We start from the raw sequence: 17,292 nt of genomic DNA, 5'->3' as shown, positions 1-17,292 counted from the left end.
GGAAGTGTGGTATAGTGGGCAGAGTACTAGCCTGAACAGCTAACGTCTGAGCAGGCAGTTTCCTGCACAATCCATTGCATCTCCCTTGTGATCAGGGGTGGCAGTGCAGCACATTACATCCTCTTCCTGCAACTCTTTGAACTTCACCTCTCCACCACCTCCACACCCAGGAGAAAACTATGTATCTCATTAAAGACTGTTCTGGACAGGAGTCCCAAGCTGTCCTTATTTCTGGCTATTGCCCAGCTCCTGCTCCATCATGAAAGCATTGTTTTTAACAGCAAATCTGCACTGCGACATTTGCCCATTCGTTAAGCTGGAACCAGGGCTCAACTAGACTTTGCCTCCCAACACCTTTTCATCTCAACACCAACCACACAATGCATATAACAGAATGCACACAAGTACAGTGGTACATAGTGTTACAGACACTTCAGGTTACAGACGCTTCAGGTTACAGACTCCGCTAACCCAGAAATAGTACCTCGGGTTAAGAACTTTGCTTCAGGATGAGAACAGAAATCGCACAGCAGCAGCAGAAGGCCCCATTAGCTAAAGTGGTACCTCAGGTTAAGAACAGTTTCAGGTTAAGAACGGACCTCCAGCACGAATTAAGTTCTTAACCCGAGGTACCACTGTATTCATTCCAGGTCAGCCGGGGAACAATTTAAATGAAATTAATTGTGCCAACAAAGTTATCCATTTTTATGAGGGCGAGGAAGGTTTTGTAAGGCCAGCAGTTAATTCAGGAAAAAACCCTCTTGCTATCAAATCCCAATGTGTCACCTTCTCACATTTTGCCTCTTAAAATATGGCACTGCTGCCACCCCCAGTTGCCCTGGTGGTGTGAGCAGCCCACTGCATGCTCAACTTTCCAACGTGTGAGCTCTTTGCCACTTGCCACTGCTGGCCCTCCAGTCCCCGTTTGCATGCACAACATCCCAGATTCAATCCTTGCCATCTCCTTGTAGCATTGGGAATGTCATTTGAAACCCCAGAGAGCCACTGCCAGTCAGTGTAGACAATACTGAGCCAGATGGACCAATGGGCCTGACTCAGTGTGCGGCACCTTCCTAGTTTCCTAACCCGTTGGCCTGAACATATCCGTCATCCAAATCTCCTGCTCCACAGACTGCCACCCGTTCTGCACCCAGCTTCCATAGCCTTTGCACTCTGCTCTGCTTTCCTTTACAGTTCATGCTTTTTGACACCAGTGCAACAATCATAAAGGGAGAAGTGGAAGAAGCTGATATTGAGGCCTGGCTCCTAGTTCCTGAACTTGTGTGGACTGTGGTAAGGGTACTCCACACTGGTGACAGAGGAGAGCTTGATAAGGCAGTGGGGCCTAATGTTTGTTCTGCTGTGACAAGGACACTGGACAAGCATATACTCAGTATTCTTTAATTGCCTTTATGCCCTGATGCTTTCTAAGTCTGTTCATGGACTGAATGGTTCCTAGTTCTATGGAAAACCATCCAGGATTAGATGTGCTGGATGGGATGCTTTGTCTCTTTAAAGCCAACGATTTACAAGGGCAAGGAATCCAAGGCTGAACTGTTTCATGGGAGTTCAGTGTTTTTCCTTAACAGTGACATCACTCCAGATGAAGTCACCGGCATTAAATAAACCCTCCCTCCCACCCGCCGCTCCATGATTGGAACCAGTGTTCTAATGAGACTTGTTATTGTAACAAATATGGGGTTGATTATTATCATATGTGGGTTGGAGTTTAGAGACAGAGAATGAAACTACACTGGAGAAGAGGGGCAGTGTTTAAACAGAGGCAGTACGCTGAATGCTGCTCCTGTTAGCCCTCAGAACATATCGCTTGACCTCCGGTCAATGTATCATGCCAGTGTACTGCAGCAAAACTGGGGTAGAAGAACATTAGAGGACAATCGCATTTGCTTTCCTAGCATTTAGAACTGTTTCCTGAAACTGGGTAACATTTTCACTGGGTAAAGTAGGTTTAGCCAAGCAAACCTGTTATTTACTCTATTTCTGAACACTGCTTCCTGAAACTATTTTTAGGAGGGGGAGTAAGTACCCTATGCAGCCATGTCCCCTCTGCATTACAGTTGGAGTTTCTTAATGAAAAATCAGGTCATCTTTTACAACATACTACAGTCTATCATTTTCAGGTCAATATGTATGTATTCTCTGCCCAGTTGAATTGCTCAAAATTGACCTTCCTCCCATTTTTATTGGACCTTCCTCCAATTAAAAAAACCTCCACCTCCCAACAATCAAGCAAAAGGTTGATAATGTGTTTAAAGACCTGGTTTAGAACTGAGGTGCCATAAATATACCATTTATCAATGGAGAAGTCACTACACTGAGATGTACAAGCTCAGTTTCTTATCTTTTAATGTTATTTAATTCACTCCTTGGCTTGTCGCAGCTGAGCAAGCCCCTTGGACAGTAGACGCAGCTTCTTGTCAGGACTTCCTATGCTCTCTTTTTAGCACTTGGGTGAATCCTGCGGGTACTTTAAGAAAAATAAGCATCTTTTGTTGCACATTTGCAGTGCAAGTCCTCCTAGCATGCGGACAACCAGGGCCCGTGCAAACATTACAGCCGCTGCTCCCTGCAACGTCGACACTGACTGGCACAACACAATTTGTGAAAGCAATCAAGAAGTGTCTGCAATACTGAAAGCACTTTGTACTTCAGCATTCGGTTTATCAAAAGCTCCAGCTGGTGAGAAGGAACATCTACAACAGGGGTGAGGAACTTCTGGCACTCCAGATGTTGTTGGACTACAACTTCCACCACCTCAGACTATTGGCCATGCTGGTTCAGAGTGATGGGAGTTGCAGTTCACAGGATTCCTGTGATCTACAACAATGGAAACTTCCCACATTTCCATTGCATGACTTCTTTAGGTAGCTCTGTCAGAATAATAATAATAAAAACAGTTTTCTTAAAAGGAAATAAATATTAACTGGGAACAGGCTCTTATGTTATACACACACCTCCTTTCTATTTGCAAGCATTGAATTATGATGTGACACAGTACTTTTGCCATTTTTGTATGTAGAAATTTGCTGAATGCCTCTCCTGTCCCCGCCCACCCCCAGCAGCCCCACACAATGAGTTTCTTGCTCTTGGTCCAATTGTTACAAAAGCTGTCTTGGCAGTGTGGGGGGAGGGAAGACAGTGGGTGGGAGTGCATTCCAAAGAATAATTATAGAATCAGGAAAACAAGTCTTCTGATGATGACATAGCTAAACAGAATGTTATAGAACACAGGCTTGGAATACAATTCACTCAGCCATGTGACCTGGCTCAGTCTCTCTCTCTGAATGAAGCACTCAGAAACATCTAAGATTCTGGCTGGTGATTACACTTCCACTGGGGCCACTTTGTACAGGAGTGAAGGACAGGCTAGCCCATGGGTAGGCAACCTAAGGCCCGGGGGCCGGATCCAGCCCAATCGCCTTCTAAATCTGGCCTGCGGACGGTCTGGGGATCAGCGTGTTTTTACATGAGTAGAATGTGTCCTTTTATTTAAAATGCATCTCTGGGTTATTTGTGGGGCCTGCCTGGTGTTTTTACATGAGTAGAATGTGTGCTTTTATTTAAAATGCATCTCAGGGCTATTTGTGGGGCATAGAAGTTCATTCATATTTTTTTTCAAAATATAGTCTGCCCCCCCCCACAAGGTCTGAGGGACAGTGGACTGGCCCCCTGCTGAAAAGGTTTGCTGGCCCCTGGGCTAGCCCCTGACAGCAAACATAGCCACCATTCTCCTCTCTTCTGTATGATGTTTCTAGAAGAAAAGAGAAAAGAAAAAACCAGGGAAGACATCCCTCTTCCTGCTTCATCTCACCTTAATCCATCCTCTTTTCTTGAAGGGATTGATCAGGGTGTGCTCACACAGGCGCCCCTCTCTAAGTTGTTTCAGGAAGCATAAGAGGAAAGAGGTTGGGGGGAAGAGTGCAGAACTGGCAGATTGGGCACTAACACAGTCTTTGTCAGAGCTCCAAGATTCCGCATGCAGGACCTGTAGTTTACAAGCTGTGTTTCAGGGGGCTAGACAGGACAGGCAAAGACAGGGGCTTTTCATGTGCTGTTTTGATACCTGGCTGGTTAAGGCTTCCACTGTGAAGCCACTGGCTTTTACTGACATGTATGCATTTATATCCTCAAAGCATAACAAAATATTATGACATTTCAAATCCAAATGAATAAAGGAATTATGAATGTAAACCTATAAGAAGTTCAAATCAATTTCCATGTAAAATTGGAGGTCACAATGACAACTCTCAACCACCGACTGACTGAAGAGAGTGTCGAAAAGAAAAGAGAAAGGTATTTACAGCTCTCCAAAAAAGGAGGCCAGCCAAGTAGGATTGGTGGTTTTTTTCCTTCTTCTTCCTTTTTTGGCATAAGGGAGTTCTACTGTTGTGGGTCCAGCCTTGAAAAGGCCATGCTACCAAGCCTTGAGCTTGCAGCATATTCCTGAGCTTACTTTAAAGGGGGGGAGCAGCAGCAGGGGAAAACACTAAAATCATAATTCTCTGTACAGAGCTGAGAATTAGTTCTTCTTCCAAGTTGCTGGGCAGAGAGCTGTGCTTTGCTCAAAAATTAGTACTACCCATTTCACCTTTAGTTTTATTTAAAAGTAATTATATGCCACCATTTATATACTGCAGTATCAGGGTGGTGTGCAGCAATGAAACATTTCACTTACACATGCTAAGATAATCTATTGTTTGACTGTGAACAGATATGGGTATGCTCTGGAAGACTTTCTGTCTCTGCTTCAATGGACCAAAGGCCATACCTCCATGCCACTGTGACTAATGCCACTTGGTCCACATTAATCCCCATCACAGATGCCACATAACTGGCTGAATGGTGCCCACCCACGAGCAGAAATATACACCACAACTGAACAGCATAGGAGCACGATATGCTGTGTACATAAGGGGAAATTGTGCTGCTATGTCATTGCTCTAAAAACAACAACCATTTTCTGAACTTGGTCGGGGGGAACCAAGCTGAACAGGACTAAGAGGGAGGGTTTTGTACATGAGATCATGTAGATGCCCCATAAAAAGTGGGTAAACAAAGTATGGCAACACCACAGTACATGCCCAATGTGGAAGCAATCACCTGAACTTTCAGTATTAAACTAAAAGCCATCACCACCAACTATGATTCTTTGTGGATACTCAGTGATATTGAACAAGATCACTTGGAAGAATCTCTATTGGAATTTCACTGGAAAATAGAATTGTGCAAGTATCAGTACTGCTTGCGTTGGGACAGTATTCCATTGGTGTGTGTGTGTGTCTAACAGTCGCTAGGCAACTACAAATGATCAGTGTGTTGCTAACCCACTTTGCAGAAGTAAAGGCTGCATCTGTTACAGGTTATTCGACTCTATCTAATAAACCAGTTTGTACTAGGGGACCATTGAGGTTCCTGTTGAGATGAAGAGGCTAGTGAGAGCCTTTGGTTTGCTTCTGGCAAACTGCTTCATTAGCACTTCATTAACACCTGCTGTTAACAAGCTTTTAAGGAGGCTGCCGCCTAAGCAGACAGCAGCTGCAACCTCAGCTTCTGGGCCAACCCAAGAACATATTCCCATTCTCTTCCCCACCATTTATGCACAAACTACTGTTTCTATCTCAGTACGTAGTCATGTCAATGATGAACCACTCTTGTCCTGAGAGTTAACGTAAGTGTGCACAAAGGATAATTCCTTTAGAAAACTTAACTGGTACCTTAATGGTCATATCCGACAAACCCCTGAACTTTTATCTATTATCATGCATTCGATAAAGTGGGATCTTGTTCATGAAAGCTTATGTCATAGGGAACGTTCACTATTTCACTATGCAAAACGTGCTTCACTGTTTTTGCTGGAAACTGATTTATTAGACAAATCCAAACCAAGCCTAGAAGTTTTCTTCTGTAAAATTTCCAATAGTGCCTTGTGGCTCCCAAGTACAGTATTTACATGTTTTCAAAATATCTTCGTCCACGTTCCTGTAGTTTCCTTACAGGCTGGTCCTGTGGAAAACATAGCGAACTGGAAATGCCAAATCCCTTAACAAACCATATCTAAAGGCATGATATAATCTGCCACCAAACATTAGCTAGAATGGAATTCAGTGCAGAGAACATGGATTGGCAGCATATTAAAACAAGATGGAATTAAATTAGGATGCCAGGTTTCAAAGCTCTCCCTTTCTGCACAGTCAGCCACCATATTTGGACTCACAACACAATGCTCTCCAGCATTAATGGGGTACTGAGTGCCACCTCCTCAATCATTTGCCTTGAAAGTATCTTATCCATTAAGACTGATACACAACATGTATCACTGCCCTAAAGCATGATGGCTGCAAGGAAGATCAAAAGCTGGACATACAAGTTAGCCAATTAAGCAGTGCATGAAAAAGAAACACCAACATCTCAAGTCAACACAATGACTCTGCCAGTTGAAAGAGCAGTTTATCAAGTTTGTGTTGGCAGCTTTACTAAGATTTAATTAAAAAGTTGCAGTTAAAAAACCCCCAAACCCTGTCTATACCTCTTTCACTGTCACATTCTACTTATTGCTGGCCCAAGGTAAGATAAAAGCTTAGATGTTCAGTTATCATGTATACAGCAGCAATGGACCGCCTCACAGTGCTAAACTTTTTTTAAAAAAAAAACACTTTCCAAGTATCTGAAAAGTGAATGGTTTTGAAAAAGCTTTTTTTGTTTTGTTTCTTTTTAAAGAACATCTCAAACAGTATAGTTTGATGCAGTGGAAAGTTGTTTTGTTATCTTTATGTGCTGCCATGTGATCAACAATTAGTACATCTTTTGAAAGCTGTACAGTGGTACCTCGGGTTAAGAACTTAATTCGTTCCGGAGGTCCATTCTTAACCTGGAACTGTTCTTAACCTGAGGTACCACTTTAGCTAATGGGGCCTCCCGCTGCCACCGCACGATTTCTGTTCTCATCCTGAAGTAAAGTTCTTAACCTGCGGTACTATTTCTGTAACCTGAAGCATCTGTAACCCGAGGTACCACTGTATCAGAATTACAGGCGTTTCCCACTGATAACTTTCTGCTCTAAGCATCTGACCCTTCTCTTCTGTTTTACTTTTTAGTGCTTAGCCAATTTCTAACCCATTACTAAACTTTTAGATCTTACCTCTATGATACTTACCTTTTTTAATAGACTCCAGAGAACGACATCTATAGGCCCATTTAGGTAGTTCAAATAAACTATATACTTCTATGCTACTGGTTTGACCATTTCCTTTGCACATACTTGTAAGTATTGGGGCCCTGTTTTGCTTCATTTACCAGGCACCATTAAACAACCCCACATAAACAAATGGGGGAAAAATTAAATGGGCCGACACAAATATTGGCTCCTGACTTGTCAGGTGAATATAGAAGTATTTCTTCACAGCTGCTAATGTGCTTTCAACCCTTCCTGATATATATATCCCAGAGGAGGTAAAGAAAATAAACGGATCTACTGAGTTTAGGGAAATAGGAGTGGAGGAGAAACGGGCATGTATGATATGCCTCTGAAAGACACAGGCTCGCCATAGCACTGCAGGTTTGCAAGTGGTCTGGGAGTATGGCCAGACCTGTCAAAGGCAATGTGTTTGCTGAAGAGCTGGGGGATGGAGAGATCACTCATCAATTATTACCATGCCACATTCTTTCCAAATCATGAGTGTTAAATGGGTGCTCTAAATTTAGAAAAAAAGAGGGATGGAAAAATCTAAACATTCTTCACAGAACTGGTACAAGCTCTAGAGTGGGGAAGAAGATGGCTGATGAGCTCACATGTACACCAGGGCCAGATGAAAAGCTACTGGCTTGAGAAAAGGTACAAAAGGCTTTAGCACAGCTTGGTGACCAAGAGTGTGGGTGTGGGAGGGACTCAGTCAGAGCTTCAGAAGTAGCTCATTCAGTTGCAGAATACTGAATTCTTTATAACCTATGTCTTGAACTGTTGTGAACTATTCATCCTGCGCTCAAATGCTGGCTGAATTTAGCCCTCTATTTTATTTTACTTCAAAGTCTAATTCCACACAACTCTTAGTGTTAACTGTTTTATTTTTCTAGGCTGTGCACACATCCACTTCTCTTGTGAATGGCCTTAGGCTTCTCACATGAATTGCCCTAGGTTACTCCTCATGTGCCTGCAGTGAACCCTTCCATGAGAAAGATGTGGCTATTCCACACTCCCAGGCTGCATCTATGAAAGCATAAAGGATGCTGCACTTGAAAAGCCAACCGTCAGAACCACCCCATCAGTCCTGTGATGCAGAACCAGGCAGGATTTGTGCATTTTAGTCCTAAGTAGGCTACCACCAAATTATGCTCCCTAATTTTCAAGCAAGAGCTACTTCAGAGCTATGGGAAACTGAGAGCAGAGTCATACTTTCAGCAAGTCCTTTGGACTTCACCAAGCCAGGGCCCAATCTGTAACTTCCCCTCTGCTAGCATCAGACAGATTCAGCACCCACAACCTTGTCTTGTATATTCAGGGCAAAGCTCAGGATCTGGTTTGCTTGCTTCAGGATAACACAGGAAGAGGCCTCTAGTTGGAAATGAGGGTTTGTTTGTTTGTTTGTTTTTAAATAACAGGCCTTCTGGGCCGCCACCTGAGGTGAATACATCTGACTTAGCACTGACCAACTGTGAGGAAGTATAAGTCCTACAGAGAAACATCATGTGTTGTTAGTTTCATTTATCATTAGGGTCAGGTACCAACAGAGCCACAGGTACTGTGGGCAACCCGACACACACTATTTGGAGCATCTTTCAAGCTAGTGTGACATGATAATGCTAACGGTTCTACTATTAGTAAGTGCACTGGTCATGGGCATAGCCAAGGGGGGGGGATAGGGGGGCAGCTGCCCCCTAAATCAATTCAAATCAATACAAATATGAGGTTCTGCCCCCCAATCCTGGCTACGCCCATGGTGCTGGCCCTCATCATGGTGCACCCCAGCTCACAGCACCAATTTTTTGTTAGAGGAGGAAGCAAGGGAAAACACTGCTGCCAACTGTCTCAAAAGAGCTACTTGACTCAGACTTTAAATAACCAATTCCATAAACTGTTTCAAGCACTAGTGACGTAAGTTGTGATTTGTGCCATTGATGCTGAAGCACGATCCTATTCTTGACTAGCTCTGCCCCACCCTCCCCAGGAAATCTGTCTCTCCCATTCCTATTAGCAATCAAACAATGCACGCCTGGTCCTCTCTCCAGAGCAGAGTAGGTGGCCCCTGCCGAGCTGCACAGAAGCACCAAAGGCAGCTGCGGTGTCAGCACTTGGGTCCGGCACATGCCAACTCTTCACCACTCCTGTAAGCAAACATAAAAGGGGAAAGAGGCTGGTGAGGGCTCCCTTGCCTCCTCCAGCCCAACACCATCCTTGCTGACAGCATGAACTTAAGAGGACTTTCAGGCAACATGCTTGATAAGCCAATTATAATAAAAGCGCAGAGGTGTTGAGGGAGGGGCTGCAGATGTTGCTCTGGAATCAGCAGAGGTTAAAGAACAGTCAGGCTCCTGCAGGAATAGCAGCGCTGGGAGGGAGAGGGGGTACGTAATGCAGAAAAAATGTTGGCTCCATTCACTTTTTCACCGCTTCTTGTGACGTCAGGAAATCCATCTAAATCAACAGGCTTGCTCCTCCTGCAAAGGGTGGGCAGCAGGCAGGGCTGTTTACACGTACTTGCAAAGCAGTACTGGCAACCTACCTACTGCCTGAGAAATGATGAAGAACAACTCTCCTCCTCCTTCCCATCTCCCATCCTCCCACCTATACCTGCTTGCTGAGAGCTGGGGCTGCAGGAGGAATCCCTTCTACCCCATGTCAATCCGCTGGCACTATGAGCTGCTATATTCCCTGCAGGTAACATTGGCACCAAGTCGCTACATGCAGAGGTATGAGGTATGATAAAAGCATTAGGAAAGACAGCAAAGCAGAGCCATACAGCAGGTGTGTGTGCCCAAGGCATCCCAGCAAGCAAGCAAGCAACACCATCAAGGGTAAGACAGCCTGGAGTTCTAGCCCTGCTGACTGTGGAGCTGTAGCAGTGATTGAACTCTTGCTACAAGTGGGGAATTCTCACTGCAGCAAGCTCACCCGGTTGCATAAGCCAATAGATTTTAATGGCTGTCAGTGGCAGGGAAATTCCAAATGGGGTTTCTGAGGCCAGTGGGAGTGCTTTGTATCCTTACCACAAGATATCAAGGGTAAAAGAGGATACTGCTGCTTACCAGCAGTATGAAGACTAGTCTATCTGAAACAGATCTTTATCTATGGGCTTAACCATCTGGGCTTTGGATATTGCTTCTTGCCTATGAAAACATAGTCACATTTGCGCATATTCATCTGATTAATGAGATTTTTGAATAAAAAAGTTACCTAGAAGATTTAAAAAACACAATTTTGGCTCAGATGTTTTCTTTCATTTTTTGTGCCCTAGAAGAAATGCTAGCACAAAGATTCTTGAAGGCCTGTTCCTCCTCTTTCTACTGAGATATGACTTCCCAATAAAAGTACCAAGCACAGGTACAGCCCATCCAGTATGAAGGAAGCACCCATCAATGCATGCTATGGCCCTCTTTAGACCAACGTGGCTACCTACCTGAATTTAAAATATAGGTGAGCAATGGTCAGGCACAAACTGGGTCTCTCCTGACATGCATGGAAACAGCACACCTGAAAAATGCATGGATGCCGCCTTCATATCCGATTGTCCCCACATGCATTCATCATGGGGGCACCCATACCAGAATACAAAAAAATCTGGAGTTACAGTTCTGAGATGATGATGATCTTGGTTCAATTACTGATGTCATGATTACACTATATTGACATTATTGGTACTACCTGGCAGATAAGTTGTCTAATACTAAACAGGTTTCCTGTAAGTCCCACTGAATTTGGTGGGCCTTAATTGTGGGTGCTTTCAGAACAATCCTATGCATGATTACTTGGGTGTAAGTGCAGCTACTGGATGTTACTTCCCTCATTGTGAATGTTTCAACAATGCTCCCACATTTCACATATTAGAGAAATAAGCCCCCTTCCTGTGTTCCTGCTCATGTAATTAAATTACTTGAGAGGGAGAACAGGGCCACATCAGCAGACCACACATCCTTGCATTGGGACAACACCCATTCACCAGGAAAATGTCTGCAACCAGCAAGCCTGCCAAATGCATGTGGGCTCTCCCTGTCATCTGGAACCTTGATTACATAAGGGGGAAACACCTGGAGGAGGTGATAGATTACCCCAGGGGTCAGCAAACTTTTTCAGCAGGGGGCCAGTCCACTGTCCCTCAGACCTTGTGGGGGGCCGGACTGTATTTTTTTTTGGGGGGGGAGAACGAATTCCTATGCCCCACAAATAACCCAGAGATGCATTTTAAATAAAAGCACACTTTCTACTCATGTAAAAACACGCTGATTCCCGGACCGTCCGCAGGCCACATTTAGAAGGCGATTGGGCCGCATCCGGCCCCTGGGCCTTAGTTTGCCTACCCATGGATTACCCCTATGTATGCCAATTGTAGCATATAATCGCTACTCAATTGAAATTTTAATAACTGAATCCATTACAGTTTCAACAGAATCCATGAAATATTCCCCTTATAGCCACTTCTCAATGTAAGACATGCTCACACTCTTGAAACATAAAATGTTAGAAAACAGGACCACAGAAAAACAATACATTTGCACAGGAAAGCTTCTATAAAGAAACAAATGTGAAGAATATGAACCTTTCTTGGTAGTCATGGATATATGTTACAGTGTTATATCTTAAAATAGATGTTTGCATGTTTAGGCAGGTATACCTTTGAAAATTGACACCAAAGTAAGCTTCAGACCACCCAGGCACTGAACCATTTAGTCTAAATTAATAGCCTGTATATTAGACCAAAGAGGAAATATTGTGTGTGTGCATGTTAGAAATCTGCTCTGCCTTCCTCTTTTAAGTTTTCAGCAGCCTTTTTCTTATTTTGAGTCATGCTTTCCACATAAAACTCAGCAGCCGTGACCCAGTGTTCTACATTTCAGTTCCTCTCCTCCACCCAGCACATTAGTGGTCTGTGTTTGACATTAGTGAATTGGCGGGCTCCAGGGCATGCAGTTCATGACGCCACAGCAAAAACACACATAAGAATCTTTGCCAAAACCTCAGGAAGGAAATTACCAGCAACTTCTGAGAACGGGCTCACTCCCCTCCCTGAATGTAATGGGGTGGGTGTGCATGCACACGCCTGAGAAACCGAGTATATGTGCAAGTTGGGATATGTGAATGTAAAACAGAAACGTATATGGAGTCTGATAAGCCACTTTTTCTTCAATGGCAAAAGTTCTGCTAAATACACAAAGGATTGTATTGGAGAACGCTGAGAGAACATTTACAAGACACTTATACTGATTTTTTAGTTTAAAAATGAGGTTTTTTAGCATGCTTATCCTCTAAGGAGCTCAAGGCAGCTCATTTTATCCTCATAATTCTGCCATGTGCTTGATTATGCATTGAGCTCAATGGGAGATTTGAAACTGTTAATCCCAAATCCAAGCCCAACATCCAATCCCTTACAAAGGGGTCAGGTGGATGGAAGTAGATCAGGATCTCCTGGCATATTTTCAGTTAGATTGTCAAAGGTTTCTGACTCTCAAATGTTAATAGCAAAACTGCATTTCTTCTGCTATTAAACTGGGTTGTTAGAATCCTGTCTCAGTAATAACTCAGATGTAGGTAAGCTAATTTTATATGCAAGTAACTGGCTTTGTCCCCAAGCCATCATTTTGCATCTGTCTCTGTTCCCTTGAGCCACTATTTTGCAGCTTGCTCTGGTTAGAGGACCTCAGGGGTTGTGTAAAAATTAAATGATCCCACAGGCCTCCTGCCTGTCCACACCTACAGGGGGAATGTGATAGCGAGTTGGTTTGCACATTAAACTAAGCCAAATCATGGCTTACCATGAATCCGCAAGCTGCCAGAGAGATCCTGACCACTGCGCTCCTCCCTCATGGTTTGGGCTAGTGTGTCATCTAAATCTGGGCTCAGTTTGTCTCATCTAGCCAAACAACAAGATGTAAACGCAAGAACAAACCTGGGTCACTGCTTGTGGCTTGGACAACAAACTAAGTCAAACAGTACAGGGAGGCTGGGGGAAGAGTGCTCTGGCTACAGTCTTCTGTCCAGGAACCCATGTGCTTGTGCTAAGCCACGGTTTGGCCAGTCAGTGTAGACAAAACTGAACTGGACAGAGGCAACATAAGGCAGCTTCCTGTATTCCTATACATACTGGGAGTGAGAATGGGCAGAGAGGAAAGGCAAACATGGTCAGGGACTGCAGGGACATGAGAGAGGATGAAGTTCACATACTGATTGGAAATAAACAGCTACAACTTGGGCAGCAAGACTCCAGGGTAAAAAGGCTGCTCTTTATTTGTAGTTGTGCCTAGGAGATACAGTAGTACCTCAGGTTACATACGCTTCAAGTTACATACGCTTCAGGTTACACACTCCACTAAGCCAGAAATAGTGCTTCAGGTTAAGAACTTTGCTTCAGGATAAGAACAGAAATTGTGCTCTGGCGGCGCGGCAGCAGCAGGAGGCCCCATTAGCTAAAGTGGTGCTTCAGGTTAAGAACAGTTTCAGGTTAATAACAGACCTCAAGAACGAATTAAGTACTTAACCCAAGGTACCACTGTACTGAAATGTATGACCAGTGAGCTGTTTTACAGACTCTACCCCCAGGAAAACAGAAGGGATTTCTGGGAGTTCAGGGTAAATTACAAATACTCTGGATGTGCTTGGCACAGCCCTACACCTTAAACAAGCTCACAGAAGACCCAGAATTATGTAATTTGTGCAGGGGCTGCTTGTCCTTGATTTATACCACCGTGACCTTGCAACCGTGGCACACAGTCTGCTGCCCGCAAGTCCCGCCTTGCCTACATCCATTCTCCTTCCATGGGGAATTGCTGTCATGTGAAAATTGTTCAGAGCACAGCAAATACACTTGGCTGAATCACCACCTTCCTCCTCTCCCCACTGCTTGTGTTCTGTAACAATCAAACCTAAAGCAGTGCAGGGCATGGGCAGCAGACTCTAAAGCCATCTTTACAGATACTATCTTCCTAAGCTAGCGATTATTTTACGGCTATATACTGTAGCGAGAGTAAGCATCTTTAGCCAATATAACATCAGAGCTCTGCTATGCCAAATGCTGTTTGTTGCTGAGCAACAGTCTCTGCCCAGAAGGACTCCGGTACCAACTGATAAGACACTGACATTTGCATTCTCCATTTTATAGGTGTTGGACAAAAGATTATTCAACTTGTCAATAGCAGACAGCAAGCTCATGGTAAGAACTATTCTCCAGAGATCAAATATACTCTTGGGAGCGAACTAAAATTCTGCAGTGAAGACACTCTGACTGTATTTCTGAGATTTTTATTCGCATTGCTTCCAAGAGATTCTCCTTGCATCACATGCTAGTTCCTGTGATCCCATGTCTAAAGAAATTCTACCCCCTCTCCACACCCGTGACATTATCATCATCATCATCACCATCATCAAATGTGTACGCCACTTAAAGCAGTTATGCATTCAAGGCATCCAGATAAATGCAACATTTCACAAAAACAACCATCATGGCACAAACCTGGTACTACAAGTGACATTTCTGGTTGGACAAGTTTGGCAGAGTTGTAAACAAAGCTATATAAACAGCAGCTCTGTTCAATCTACGGTGGCAATACACATTATAATGCAAGGGCTAAAACAGAAACATTTCACGTGCTATATTGTAACTAATTTGCTTGACTTTAACGCCAGACATGAATGTGGAAAAGTTAGCTGAACGAAGAAAGGACTTTGGTACTGGGGTGTCTATTGCGGCACCCTGTGTATTGAGGCATGTGGCACTCTCAGACAGCCCCTTTGGCATCTGCCAGGGTTCCCTGCCCCTCCCAAATTTAATGAGTTGAAAACTGAGATGGGGGCCCCCTCTTTGGATAGTTGCTGTGGGTAATTCCTGTTTTGGGGGGTGTTGATTGCTTGATTTCCTTATCTGTGTTTTATTTTTGGGGGAGGAGAACAGATGTTTTGTCTGTTATTTTCAAAGGGATTCTGAGCACCACAAGTTTTTCTTCTGCAATTTGCACAGGGGGGATGAAAATTTTATTCTTGATATTGGAAGCTAACCCCCCTCCCCAATGCAAATTGCAGGCATGAGAGTCCCTGATCCAGTTTAGGACCATTGCATGAGGGTGCATGTGTTAAAGCTCCCTAACTTCTATGCTAGGATCTGAACCCATATTGTGGTGTGGGGAGGGGGCACGCTGGCAGTTTTTGGAAAAAATAAGGGTTGCACTCAAAAGCAAGCTATGGAGTAAATGCCATGTGTCGCTTGGCCCAGAGTGCTAGGTAACAATATAAGCAGCAGATCTGGCTCCCAGAGTTATGGAATGAATAAGTGGGTTTAATCTTCATCTGCCTTTTCCTTTCTTTGTCCACTTGGGAGATTTCATTCATTCACACGCCTTTCCTTTGGAGCTCGCTAGCACTGTAACTGTACACACTCTGCAGAAAGCTATAATTAGAATATCATGCTTACTTAGCCACTTTACCATATGGGCTGTGGTTTGGGATAAGAGTCCCTCTGGGACCCTGATTCATTGCAATGAACCCCCCGCCACCACCCTCCTTTTCCTCTTTCCGAATGAATCCATTGATTATTTTTTTTAAGTGTTCTGGAAAAGAGCCCTGCTCATTCATTCACTCTGTAAATACTAACAAGGTTAGCGGGGAAGATTTGTTGACTCCCTGAAATTCTACCTACTTTTCTACTCTGATTGTCCAGTTCTGCAAACTCTGTTGGTTACTAGTTTCATGGAAATGACGCCAAACAAGAGCCAAGATGCAAGATCCATGCCAGCAGTTATGGCACAGGTAAGAGTGAAAGGCACAGAAAGAAGAAAGCTTTGCAGTGGCACGACTATGTGCTCATGTTCAGTAAGCCTGGGCTCGCTGCCTCAGACTGGCTCAGGCTGATTCCTGCAGATGTGCAACACTCCCCTCTACTGGGCAAAATGGGATTTGTAGAGCATCGATGCAGCAATCCTTCTGCCCACCCCCCAGCACAGCATACAGAACTTTTCCATGCTAAGTGGAACAGGTCAGTGGAATAGGTGTCTATAGTTACTCCTGCTTCCTTCAGAACATATTATTCAACCAGCCCATGGCCAAAATCAGGCAGCCTTCTCTTCCAATGGTGTTCCCCAATATTCAAAGGTGCACTACATCTGAACATGCAATGTTCTATCTAGCCACCATGACTACTAGCCATTGATGGGCCTCCACTCTCTATGCCTTTGACTTATACCCCTGTAAAGCTATTTGCATTGTGGCCATTGCAACATTTTGTGGCAGACAATTCCTCAGGCACATTAGGGTGTAAAAGCTCACAGCAGCAGAATGTTTTTAACTATTGCTAGAATTAAAATTAAGAATTTATACTTTCACATTTCATAAAAATGCCAAACACCACACTTTTTCCTGCTACCTAAATTATACATAATGGATTTCATGTTCCTAACTTAAGCTTGGTTGGATAAAAATTCTGTATATTGTCATTCTTTCCCCCTCCCTCAATTTCCATTCTCCTTACCTCCAAAAACATTTTTCTCCCTAGGCTTTTATATTCCCTGATATGTTACACCTCTAAGTAGAGGAACAGATTACAAAACCCCAAAGGGTTATAACAATTAGCAACTGAATAAAAATCACAAGATAATCTTAATATATGGAACAAACCGTATCCTTAGAGTCCCTAATTGAGTCCACAACACATATCCATATTTAACATCAATTCCTGTCCAATATAAGAGGGCAAAAGAGAAGACCATGAATCTTGCTCTCACACAATAGCTAACAGAGTTAAGCAAGGCAACTAGAACTTGGGAATAAAGGTATATGGCAAAGAAGCCCCAGAAGGTGCAATCATATGAGTGCTTGAGTTTTGTAGGAACACGGCCTATTTTCTCTATCTGATATTTTAAGCTCAGTAGCATCATCAGGCACCCGCATCAGGCATCAGGCATGATGGTCAATTTAAAGCTCCTTCCATGGGTCTGCAAGTTCTTGAATCCTAGCAGAATCCCTGCTAAAGGCAGTCAAGGTATCTAGTAACATAGGAGTGGGAATAATGTGGTCCTGTAGATGTTTTTGAACTGACTCCCATTATTATTATTATTATTATTATTATTATTATTATTATT

The 17,292-nt window shown here is 43.6% G+C and overlaps 1 protein-coding gene across 1 annotated transcript in view; it reads right to left on the bottom strand.

The window, feature by feature from the left end:
- Positions 1 to 17,292, bottom strand: part of DUSP8 (dual specificity phosphatase 8) — a 76,091-nt gene that overhangs the window by 21,908 nt on the left and 36,891 nt on the right. The gene's annotated exons all lie outside the window — the stretch shown is intronic.

The sequence above is a fragment of the Podarcis raffonei genome, chromosome 1 (assembly GCF_027172205.1).
Source record: "Podarcis raffonei isolate rPodRaf1 chromosome 1, rPodRaf1.pri, whole genome shotgun sequence".
In the NCBI taxonomy this organism is placed as follows: domain Eukaryota; kingdom Metazoa; phylum Chordata; class Lepidosauria; order Squamata; family Lacertidae; genus Podarcis; species Podarcis raffonei.
Note: the sequence above shows the minus strand (reverse complement) of the source record. Positions and strands in the feature narration are given on the sequence as shown.